This window comes from Pinus tabuliformis, chromosome J (assembly GCF_031772625.1).
Source record: "Pinus tabuliformis cultivar Carrire ecotype Pingquan chromosome J, CPIR1, whole genome shotgun sequence".
Lineage (NCBI taxonomy): Eukaryota > Viridiplantae > Streptophyta > Pinopsida > Pinales > Pinaceae > Pinus > Pinus tabuliformis.
The window spans coordinates 281,798,219-281,810,312 of record NC_142295.1 but is presented as its reverse complement, the minus strand read 5'-3'; positions in this window follow the sequence as shown (position 1 = coordinate 281,810,312).

Sequence of the window (12,094 nt, the reverse complement as noted above, 5' to 3'; positions counted from 1 at the left end):
CTAAGAGCTTATGGGAAGACACATCAATTAGAAGTTCTATGGTTACTAAGGATGGAAAAGACTGAGTGTGGGGGATGACGTTAGGCCCTAAGGTGCTAATACATGCCCTTGAATGCCATGGCGAGATGATTTGACCAAGGGTCACAACCTCATAAAAAAAGTAACCTTCATATCATAAGAAATGCAATGATGTGGGAATAAGTGTGGAAAAGCCAAAGATGTATAAAAAATCCAAGACTACATAGATTGAATGAGATTAGGTAACTTGAGATAATATGAGATGAGGGAATCAACCAAGACAAAACAAGTCGATGGTGCTTGAGCTGAGAGAATCCAAGGGAATTGGTGTAGATGAGATACATAGCACAAGGGCATGAGAAAATTCATCTATAAAAAAATTTGGTACCAGGTGGGATGAAATTTGAGGGCGCTTAAGTAGAATAGGTGTTAACCTAACACAAGGCACACAACAACTAGGAAAGTTGACCTACATAATAAAACACAATAACTAGACATGAAACTACAAGGAGGTGAGATGAGTCATAAAAATGTATGACTCACTCCATGGAACATAACAAAACCTAACAAAATTGAAAAAATATTACACATATCATTTGGACCAGGAACAAAGTATAATAAAAATGAGGAGCTAATCATAATGTCTTGGCCCTATGATAGTGTAGGGTTCAAGGCTAGAGAGAAGCCTACTAAACAAGCCTAGTTGAGGAAAGAGATGACCTGTCTTGGAAAAGGAACAACCCATGGTAGGGGAGTAGGGTAGTCTGATGGGGTCTACAAGTTTGGTATTAGTTTTCTTTTTACATTTTGTAGATTTTGGCTTTGATATTTCATTTGACCAAGCCATTGTTTTAGGGCATTATTGTACATGCACATTTTTTTAAAGTAGAAGATTAGATGGTCATTTGCATTGAAATTATGCATGCTTGTGATGATGATGTTGTCTTCATTATTATGTTCATGATTTCTATTAATGCAAGATGATGTTACAATGTTATTTTTTCTCTATGTTTAATGAATTTTTCACATTAATAATAGTATAGAGAACAATATGGGTAGGACATTATGAACTGTAGTATGACTGAAGTAACTTTATCGTACACTAGCAAGCTATGAAATAAAGTAGTGCCACACACTCAAGGGATCATAGTGCACCTAATAGGAACTTTGTGACCATAGGATGCCCTTGCTTGGTGGCATAGATAGTCAACATCTTTAGATGCATCATTGCCATTTTTTTCCATTGATATAATAGTAGTAGTGGCCTTCTCATGTAGTGTAGTTCACATGAAATCATTGTGGAATGAATTCTTCATGGAATAAAATGGTCATTCCTAAAAATGTTTGTCATATGTTTTTATTCCAAGTTCAAGATGCTTTGGGTTTTAATTTGCATGTGTTGCACAATAAATGTTGATTTGGTCTTATTTAACCAACCAAATAGTTCTATTTTGTTGAACTAGTTATATTTTTAGGTATAATTGTGGATTTCAATTAGTTTTTAGATTCTGCGCTTCCTGCCTGAAATATTTGGTCATAGAATGAAGAATCATGACATATTTTCGATTTTTCTTGCACCAAGTACCTCATTTCCTCAACAAAATTTCCTCCATATCTTGCTTAGTAACATAATATTGGAATCTAGTCTTTGATATTGTATTTCATTTAATTGTTTTGTTCGTTTCTAAAGGAACCAAACAACAACAAAAATACGTTGAATCTCTAATACCATTTTATAGTTTTATCCTTTTTAACTAGAATGAGAAGTTTTGAAGGATTGATAACTTCAAAATATTGGATGTCACTATTACTCTAAAAAAAATTATTTTATAAATTCAACAAACAACCTAGTTACAACATGTCTTTAGGGAGTTGGACCCATCCAACTAAAAAAATGAACTGTTCACCAAAACACATGAGCTAAGATCTTTTGACAATACTGATTTGTAGTCTTAGAGAATGAAAAATAGAACAATTATTGAAACTTTAGAAAATTCAAATATAATTAAGTATTGAGGGATAAAGAGAAGGAGAAAATGAGGGAATTTACACACCCAATGGTTCCTTTCACCTACAAATTTGAGTTATGCAAGAATATGCCTCAAATAATAAAAATAATACCCTACTACTAGTTGGAGTTATCCATTCCACTTTTTCAACAATACTACCTTGCACATATTGGAGTTGCATTTAAAATACAATGCCTACCCAATCTTCCTTCACTTTTTTGAGCTATAATTATAGGAGAAATATTTCTACTATGAAAAGAAAATGGTTCAAGGATGAACATGATGACACCTCTTCCATTCATTCAATCCCCAGTAATTAATTGGAAGTTGAATGAAACAAATAGCATTAAGCAATCATAAAGCTTTGAAACATTTTATCAATGTATAGAAATTTAACATCAAATTAAACCTCTCACACAGAAACAAAGAATAACAATTTATGATATATTTTCATTCTATTTTATTTGAAAATGAAATTTGCACCCTTATTCTCCTCTATGGGCTAATAATAATACAAAAAAAGGGTTAATCCAAGCCTCTTTGCTTTCACAAGATGCCAACTAATCTATGTCTCAAATAGACTTACAAATTTCACAACAACATCATAATAGAAATCCCTAATTACATCAAATATTTCTATAATTATTGTTATTTACCACATTTTTGTGGGTTCTTCTTCGATTTTGTCCACCATTCAAAAGCTATGGTACTTCTACTCTCTCGTGCAAGCTACATGTTGTATTTTTACAATTCCTATCTTTACTATATATTAAATTTTAAGATACACTTTGGCTAGTGAAGATAAGAAATCATAGTCTTTATTTGAGATATATTAAAATTATAGTGAATTTTCTTGGAATCAATCCTTACTCCTTGAATTTAATCTCTTAAGTCCTTTTTTTTCTTAGGATATAAGTGGTAGCAACTATGGCTTCAAAGAAATTGTCGAAGTCCTAAAAGACAGAAAAGAAATTAGACTTCAAGAAATGCTTATAGAAGAGGAAACTAAAATTGAAATAGTGTCCTTCTAATTCTTGCAAAATTAATGGTTGATTGATAACACCATGGAAAGTGTGAGAGAAACGTTATTTCTCATTCAAATGAATTATAATATGTTATGAAACTAGCTCAAGAAAAGATAGAAAATATAGATCAACGCCTTATAATTCAGCCTCTTCGAGGGGGCAACCTCCTGTAAATTACATAAATGAACAATTCTTGGAATATACAAATGAAAAGACCTCCTTTCTATATATAGGAGTCTAAGGGGTCATAACATAATCAGAGTCGACATAACAATAATAATGTAAGGGCACAATTATAACAATAGTGGGCTTCTATGTGGCACAATAGTAACAATATGGGCACTACATGGGTACATCAATATAATAAGTTGGTTGTACTAATAATAATAAGGGGTTACACTAGTAGTATAGGGGCCTAACATGCCCCTCTCCTTCAGAAAGCATTGTCCTCAACTCTTGAGTAGTTCTTGATGCTTCTGTATAAAATTATTGTCCTCCCATGTGGAATCTTTAGCGGGTAAGTTCTTCCACTTGATGAGATACTCTGAAATTGATCAATTTCGTATCTATCGGGTTATTGTTTCTATGATTTCTCCAAGTTCCAATACGATTTTTCCTTCTTCTTCAATTTCTAGCAATATTATTTGAATTGGGATCTTTTGCAACTTTTGAATAAATGGCGATACTTCTTTGTCCTTCTTCCATTCATCCCTTGCTTCGTTTATCCAATCTGGTTGGATAACAGAAATAGCACAAAACAATTCTTCCACATCCTCATCCTTGAAGAGTCTTCCCATTTGGTAAGGTCACCATTTTTTAAGTGCATGTAGTATTGCCAACATTTCCTTCTCATAAATAGCTTGCTTGAGATGTAGCAGTAAAAATACCCAATCACCTACATCAAAACATTTTTCACTACGATGTTGATCTACCTGTTTTTTCGTTTTATTTTGCACTGAAGTGGCGTTATCCTTTAAAAGTTGGAGAACTTGTTGTTGGTGCTCGATGTGATCTTTCTCTGCTTGAACCTTTTTCTTCTTGATATATCCTTCTATCTCTAGATTTTGAGGAGTGGTAATTTCTTCCAATCGTTTACAAGATATGGTCAGATTCATTTCTTGATCCTCGATGTGATCTTTCACTTCTTGAACATTTTTCTTCTTGATATGTCCTTCTATCTTGATAGTTTGAGGAGTGGTAATTTCGACCAATGAATTACAAGATATGGTTGGATTCATTTCTTCTTTCTTGATGTTATCTTTCACTTCTTTCACCTTTTTCTTCTTGATATGTCCTTCTATCTTGATAGTTTGAGGAGTGGTAATTTCGACCAATGAATTACAAGATATGGTTGGGTTCATTTCTTCTTTCTCAATGTGATCTTTCACTTCTTGCACCTTTTTCTTCTTGATATGTCCTTCTATCTTGAGAGTTTGAGGATTGGTAATTCTTGCCAATTCCTTACAAGATATGGTCTGATTCATTTCTTCTTTCTTTGGGGTGGGGTCCTGGCGTATATCTTCTTATTTTGATGTTTCTTGATCCTTTTCTTCCTCCTCTTCATATTCTATGGAAAATAATTTCCTTTCAACAAACTTATGACCTTTAGTTAATTTGCTATCACAATTGTAACAAAGCGATTTTTCTCTCTTTTCTTCCAATTGTTGTGGTGTAACCCTTGTAGGTTGTGGAAGGCTAGGAGAAACAACACTTCCACCTTTATAGTTGTGAGGGGTATGCTTCTTGGTTTCCATAATTTTTCTTTCCATTATGTCACAAATCCCTTTTACTCTTTCCAATTGTTGTGGTGTTGCTCTAAAGAAGGTGTTTCTCTTTGTACCCTCATAATGTGCTCTCATTTCCTCCGTGAAAATTGACCACATAACAAGTTTTTTACGAGAAAAAAGCCCTTCATACCATAAAAATTGATCCAGTTATAAATATGAAGACGCAATACATACCTTTTGTAATAGTGGTACACCATGTAGGTCAAAATATTGCTCCATCTGAAGTATCCAATTTATCAGATCCTTGCCATCAAACTTCCTCATCTTGCTTTTTCTTGATTTTAGGAGCTTGATCTTGAAACGACTGTAACTCTGTACTGTTGGATCTTTAAGCTCTAGAATTGCGACCTATAATAGCCCTCTGTGTGCTCTTTCCAATGCCACAAGTCTGACCCAAATTGGATTCTCCAAGGAAGAGTTATGCAAAATCTCCCACAGTGACTTGATTATAGACTAGTTCAGTAGAGCGAACTTGTACGACATGCCATGAGTCATTGTTTCAACCTTTGGATCTATAAAATTCATACAAGAAACTATAGTTTGTCCTCTTTCTGTACCTTCTTACGAAATTTCAATCTGATCTTCAGAGAGAAAGTTAGGACGATTTTCCCCAGGTCACCTGTTTGGAATGTAATTCAGGAGTCTGCAAAGATACCAACTTCCTCAGATCATATCTCCGCAAATATAGCGCGAAAAGCTCTAAAATGCAGACTCGAGGTTCAACGCGATTTCTTCTCAAATGGGTTTTTTTTTTGCAACTTCTAAAACATCTCAGAAAAAAAGTTGTTGTGAAAATGCCACGATGACCTATTTGGAGCAGCGAAACCCTAGAATCCAAAGCTCTGATACCAAATGTTATGAAACCAGCTCAAGAAAAGATAGAAAAGATATATCAACGCCTTATAATTTAGCCTCTTCGAGGGGGAAACCTCCTTTACATTACATAAATGAACAATTCTTGGATGATACAAATGAAAAGACCTCCTTTCTATATATAGGAGTCGAAGGGGTCATAACATAATCAGAGTCGACATAACAATAATAATGTAAGGGCACAATAATAACAATAGTGGGCTTCTATGTGGCACAATAGTAACAATATGGGCACTACATGGGTACATCAATATAATAAGTGGGTTGTACTAATAACAATAAGGGGTTACACTAGTAGTATAGGGGCCTAACAGAATATTGCTATAAACAAAAATATGTACTTGTGGTGGAAGGGTTCCTTGATGAAGTGATGCCCAATAAGTGAGGTGTTTGTAACATTCTTCCAAAAATTTATTTCCTCATTCTCAATATCTTAGGGAACATGGGAAACATAGGGGAAAATATATTGGACAAATAATCAATAACATATATATCCAAAAACATTAGTAAAAGTTAAGTGTCTGTAGGGGAACTAAAGGGTTGTGTCTTGAGGATAGTGGTCAATGGTCTCTAAATGACATAGTAAAAATTTAAGAATGAGTATCCATTTGTTTAGCATACATATCTAAAGTAAAATTTTCATCCATTCAAATATTTCTTGATGCTTAAATACACAACAAACATCACTTGAAGCTTTGATAAACATTCAACGCTATACATGAGGGTAGAGTTTTTCTTCACTCTAAAAAAATCATTGAGTGTTCCCATATGATAGCATGTTCATGAGAGATTCTTCACCTTCTAACAAGTTATCATTCTTGAGAAAGGGAAAAACATATGTTTTCAACAAATTTCATGATAAGGGGTTCCTTAACAAAAATGACTGGAATGATTGGGTTATTGTCATTTCTAGCACTAGGTTATCCTTCACCCAATTCAAATGTTCATTGTATTATGGTAAATGTATATTAGAACCACTTTTGACTAGTTTTCATCACCTTATAAACATTCCCTACACTTTAGTGTCTCTTTCTAGTTTTAGTAATTCTATTTTTAGCCTGGGTGACACTTAGGATGTCATGTGGGATTGAAAGGGAGCTAGTTGGGCCACAAAATGGATATTTTATATCATTACTATGATAACCATTTTTTTAATGAATGCATAATTTCACTCCAATTTTTGGAAACTACCTTATCCACGTAACTTATCACCTTATCCTCTAAATTTTATTTGTATCTCTATGTTTTTATTGTTATTCTTAGGTTAAGAGTTGAATGGTGGATTTATTACACTACTTATAACTTAATTTTCACTCATATTATCTTTATCGAACTCTATTAATGGTTCCTCCCCTATTTTAGGCCCTAAAACAACATTGTTGGACTAGTTTACTAAATAGGGGAACATGATTGTCTAAGTTTGATGTGCATGCACTATGGAACCCCAACAAGTGCACATTAGTTCCCTCTCAAGGGAGTTCTATATATAAGTATTCATGTGGATAAATAAAAAAAAAATATTTATGAAGTAATCCAAAATGGTTCTTTGAGCTACTTTTGTTCAATTTCGTTCTCTCTTCTTTCTTGTCTACCAATTACTAGTGTAGTATTTTTAATACAACTATATCTCCCGCTTGTGCTTAAAATGAAATAATATCATCCTTATCAATAAAAAAATTCTCATACATGGATAGAAACATGGGAATAATATGTATATTATAGGAGAAACATTAATGGAATTCTAGTGATACATAGTGAGGTTGTGTTAAATGTAGATATGAGGATGTTTTGCACCTATAGGTTTTAGTAATGAAAGAATATGTTTCCAATAAATACCATAAATTACTTTTATATGTTTATAAATGATAATATATACATATGACATGGGAGAAAACTTTATTTTTAATACCCCTAAGTACCCCTGTATCATATTGTACATATTTATATTGTCTTGGTGAGCTAGATTTTATTTGGTCTTTGTGCTTGTACTATGTGTTTTGGGGCAAGAGATCTAGTGAAGTAAAGGGACATGAAGCTAAGGAAATGTCGTAAATAATTGCACGAGTAATAAAAAAATAACCATTTTTGTGAACTAATTTATACATGAGAAATAGGGGGCTATAACTCCAAAAGAGGAAAGGAAAGGAAGGGATGAAACCTAAGAATAAGTGTTCACACCATGAAATTCCATAAATGACTTAGGCACATGACTCCTTGGTTAGGAAATTAGAATATAGTTGAAGTCTCCAAACCATGGGAGGGCGGTTTTCCATTTGACACTTCAAATGTTTCACACATGCATAAAAAAAAAATTCCTTCCCTTTTCATAGTTATTGGACTCATTCTCATTCAACCTACATTGTCTGTGAGTGACCAAAACCATCTCTGAGTGACCCATACTAACTAAGAGTAGAGATATTATCCTAGGGAAGAAAATTGTATGTTGGGGAATCTGGGGTTGGTGCTATGATATTAGGATTTATATGCAAAATTAAGAGTCTAAATAAACCGAATCCCGTGGTATGAAAAATTGGCATGGAAAACTATCATAAAATTCCATAATTAAAGGTTTTTTCTTACCTAGGGAAAGATTGGAACCAGAAGGAAAATTGGTGAGAAACATTAGCCAACATAAGGCTATAAGAGTGCCTAACATACCCCCAATGGCTAATAGAACTTCCAAAGCCATAAATTTTAGAGACTTCATGACCATTTTTAACTTGAAGCCCAATAGGAGTAGCAACATGAACTAATGGATTATAGAGGTAGTCAAAGGGAGCTCTATCATTGTTGTGTAATTTGGGTATGTAAGACTATGGTTAGGTAGGTAGATAAAATTGGAAATTGGTCCAGTGATTGAGTAGTACTTACTACATGTTTTAATAAGCTCTAGTTGATCCCTTACCCCTCTGGAGTCATGACTCTAGATTGTGGTGACCCAATGTTGTGACTTCAATAAGAATTTTACTTTTGGATAGGAGTAACATCTAAGTTCTGCCTCTAGTTGGCATAAATTGTAGAATAAAATGCTTCTTTAATATGTCATTAATGAATGAATGTGGCATACATGTTGACATATCCCTATTATACATATATGCTCTAAATTATTATGGATAATTCTAGTCATGTTACCTATTATTGGTGTATGAATATCACACATGCACCCAAATATATACATATACATAGATATAATTTCTCATATAGATTTGTGGGTCATGATAGATGCAAAATTGTTTGAATATGTTAATGATATATAATAGGGAAAATCATATGATTTAACTATGGGAATATAACTTCTAGTAATTGTGATTGATAATCCTTGAAAATCTTTGGAATTTTCAGATACTTTTATTAAAATGGTTGTAATATTAACCACTATGTTATGTTCCTATTTAAAGCAAAAGAACTTCGAATGTCTTCTTGATGGAAGACTTTGAAGTATTTAACCATGAAGGCTTAGGGTAGTATGGTTTTAAGGACAAGTGAGTCATAAATCATATAAAACAATATATGATTGAGTACATGTTAGTGAGATAATAGCTAAAGTATTATTGAGGTAATGGTGTTATTTAAGAAGGAAGCGAGAAAAATGACCTTCTTAGTTTCACTATTAATAGGATTGTAATATGACCATTATCAGACAATTTCAAGGGAAAGGTGTATCCCTTAGTTAAGCCAAGCTACAATTTGGATCTTTAGCGATTCTTTATATCTTGAGAATATCTCCTAGTTTTAGGTGGTCTATGCATGGCAAAGAGAGTCATATGTGGTTATCTGCATTCTCAAAAGTCTATAGTATGATTTTCCTTATTGAATTCATAATAAATCTAGAGAATATGGCTAGATATTCTATGGGGCCTATAGTTATTTTTAGAAATTCGGAGCTTCTGTTATAAGAAATTAGGGATTGAATGTTTTCATCTCAATCCCCTGGTGACATGGGTTAACAAAAGCCATGACTAAGAGATTAATTATAGAGGGGATTTAGCATGAGGAAAAATATTAGGTAAACAATAGTAAGTGAAGTATTTTTGAGTTCTTAGTTTCTTCATGGTTAATGGGCTAGTGGTATGTTAAAATAGACTAATTACAATGTAAGGAACACCCTTTAGATTGATTGGGGGCTTGTTTTCCTAGCAAGTGTTAGCTCTGTTATACAATTCAGCATTTACAGGCTCAAAGGTACCATGGACAATGCTGGTTTTGGTTTCTAAGGTGCTCGCAGCTGTTGGTTTCCTTTTCTCCCTCGCTCTCATTGTAACTCCATAGCCCTGCCTTCGTTTCTTTCCCCGAAACCTTTTTGTTCCCAGTTTAAGTATTCTTGTTCTCCTTTGTTTCGCTGTGTAAACCCATGTTTTTTAAAGCCCCGAGCACTTAGCTCTGAGTCACCATATGACCCGAGCATATAACTCCGCGCTCTATTTTAAACCCAGATCCCCGTTATAACCTCCTTTAAATGCATCCTTCATTTAATCCCAAGCATTGACCTCTTAATCCATTATAATCCATTTGCTTTAACCCTCGGGCACATAACACACGAACCCGCGCTATTTTAACCTCTCTTCGTTTGCTAAATCTTTACCGTTGATCGCCACGATCCAACAGTTCTCATCCATTTTCCCGCATGTTAAAGTTCACGCTCGTTCCTTGTGATCTGACCATCCATCACAGATTTGACGGCTGACGCATCCCCCGATCGTGTGACCTGTGCACACGATAACTCGCGGGGGCGGTGGTTTTTGGATGCCATGCGTCACGAATCTGTTGGATCGTGCCTTCATGTATGTAAACCGCTTTCTGCCAAAAGCAGTGCGGGGAAACTGCTTACTGCCCTTCCGGTACGGTCCCTCGCCCGTTAATCATCATGCATCTTCCCTGTCATCTGATCGTCCATCGTTGATCGGACAGTGGATTCTCCCCCCGATCGCGCGACTTGCGCGTGCATTAACCCGCGGGGGGGTGGTTTCCGGCTGCCACACGACGCTGTTTCATTGGATTGCGCCTTTGTATACAAAAACCGCTAATGGCCGATAGGTGGTGCACGGAATACCACCCGCCTCCCTAAACCGCCTTTCCCCGCCGTTTAAACTCTACGCAAATCTCACATGTGATCACCGTTGGATCTACCCGACGGTGATCCAATGTCCCTCATCGAATCTTCTTTGTCACCTCCTGATAGTTCCTCCTGCGTGATCTCTACCGTTGATTTTTATGATCCAAAGTCTGGGATTATTTCCATTGTTTAACTCGCCTGTCCTCCTGATAATCCCTGTCAGTTGATCACAGTCGTTGATCTCTACGATCCAATGGCTGAGATTTATTCCCGGTTGGCTCTTAATCCTGCCATGAAATCTCATTTCCTTTTGACTGTCTTGAGCTCGTGATGGAGGAAGGAAGCCATCATCCTGTAACCTGCAGTTAATATCTCAACAACCACATATTAAACAATAGAATGGCCGAAGGAAAAGCAAGTGACTTCAAGCAGTGAAGAACATTTATCAGGCATGGAGTTTAATCTATAATTCATTCCAGCTACCAGAGAAGGACATCAGACAATCTAAAAAAGCTGATTTGTCCATTAAATCTCTAAGAATTACAGCAGAGGCCCATTTCATATTGTAAATGTGGTTGGTGGTCATTTATTGACACCTCCACGCATAGCCTAGTAGAGCAACTTTGTAAACATATTCTATATATATCTAGAGACACAATGTAATCAAGTTGATGAGTGTTGGATGAGTGTTATTTTGCTATAAGGTTCAACTTCTGGAGATTGTAACTGCTGTGATACCTGCAGCGTCTGGTCTTTGATCATAGACAAGGTTTGAACACATATTTTGGTTGTAATCATCTATCTGGCGACTCCATTGGAGGAATACCATCATTTGGTGACTCCACATTGCAGTTCTGGCGCAGTTGGTGAAGCATGCTCGTAGAAATCCTTAGAAATTATCAGTTGAACCAGTGCCTGATTCTGAGAAGACCGTTAAGCATATGAAAATATTGCAGAAAGAAGCATTAGGATCAGGTAAACCTTGAAATTTTTATGTATCACTGCTAGTGTAGAAATACCTTCATAGATTCATATAGCTACGTGTTATTCATTTCCCTTTTGGACCTCAGTTCACAGAAAGAAGCACCATGTTGTCCATCATATTCCTCTATCTCCATTATCCTTTTCATTGATTCATTCCACTTATTCCACCAGTATCCCTTCCGAATACCTCTGTCATGGCAGGCCAACAAGCCCTTACAAAGATGGAACTAATAGTTGCTGCTAGGTATGGACTGTTGTAGGGAAACGTATCCGACTCGGATGACCCTATCCCACTCTAAGGGTGACAGTTCCTTAGCAACAACTGTAAAACAAACTACTTAAGGT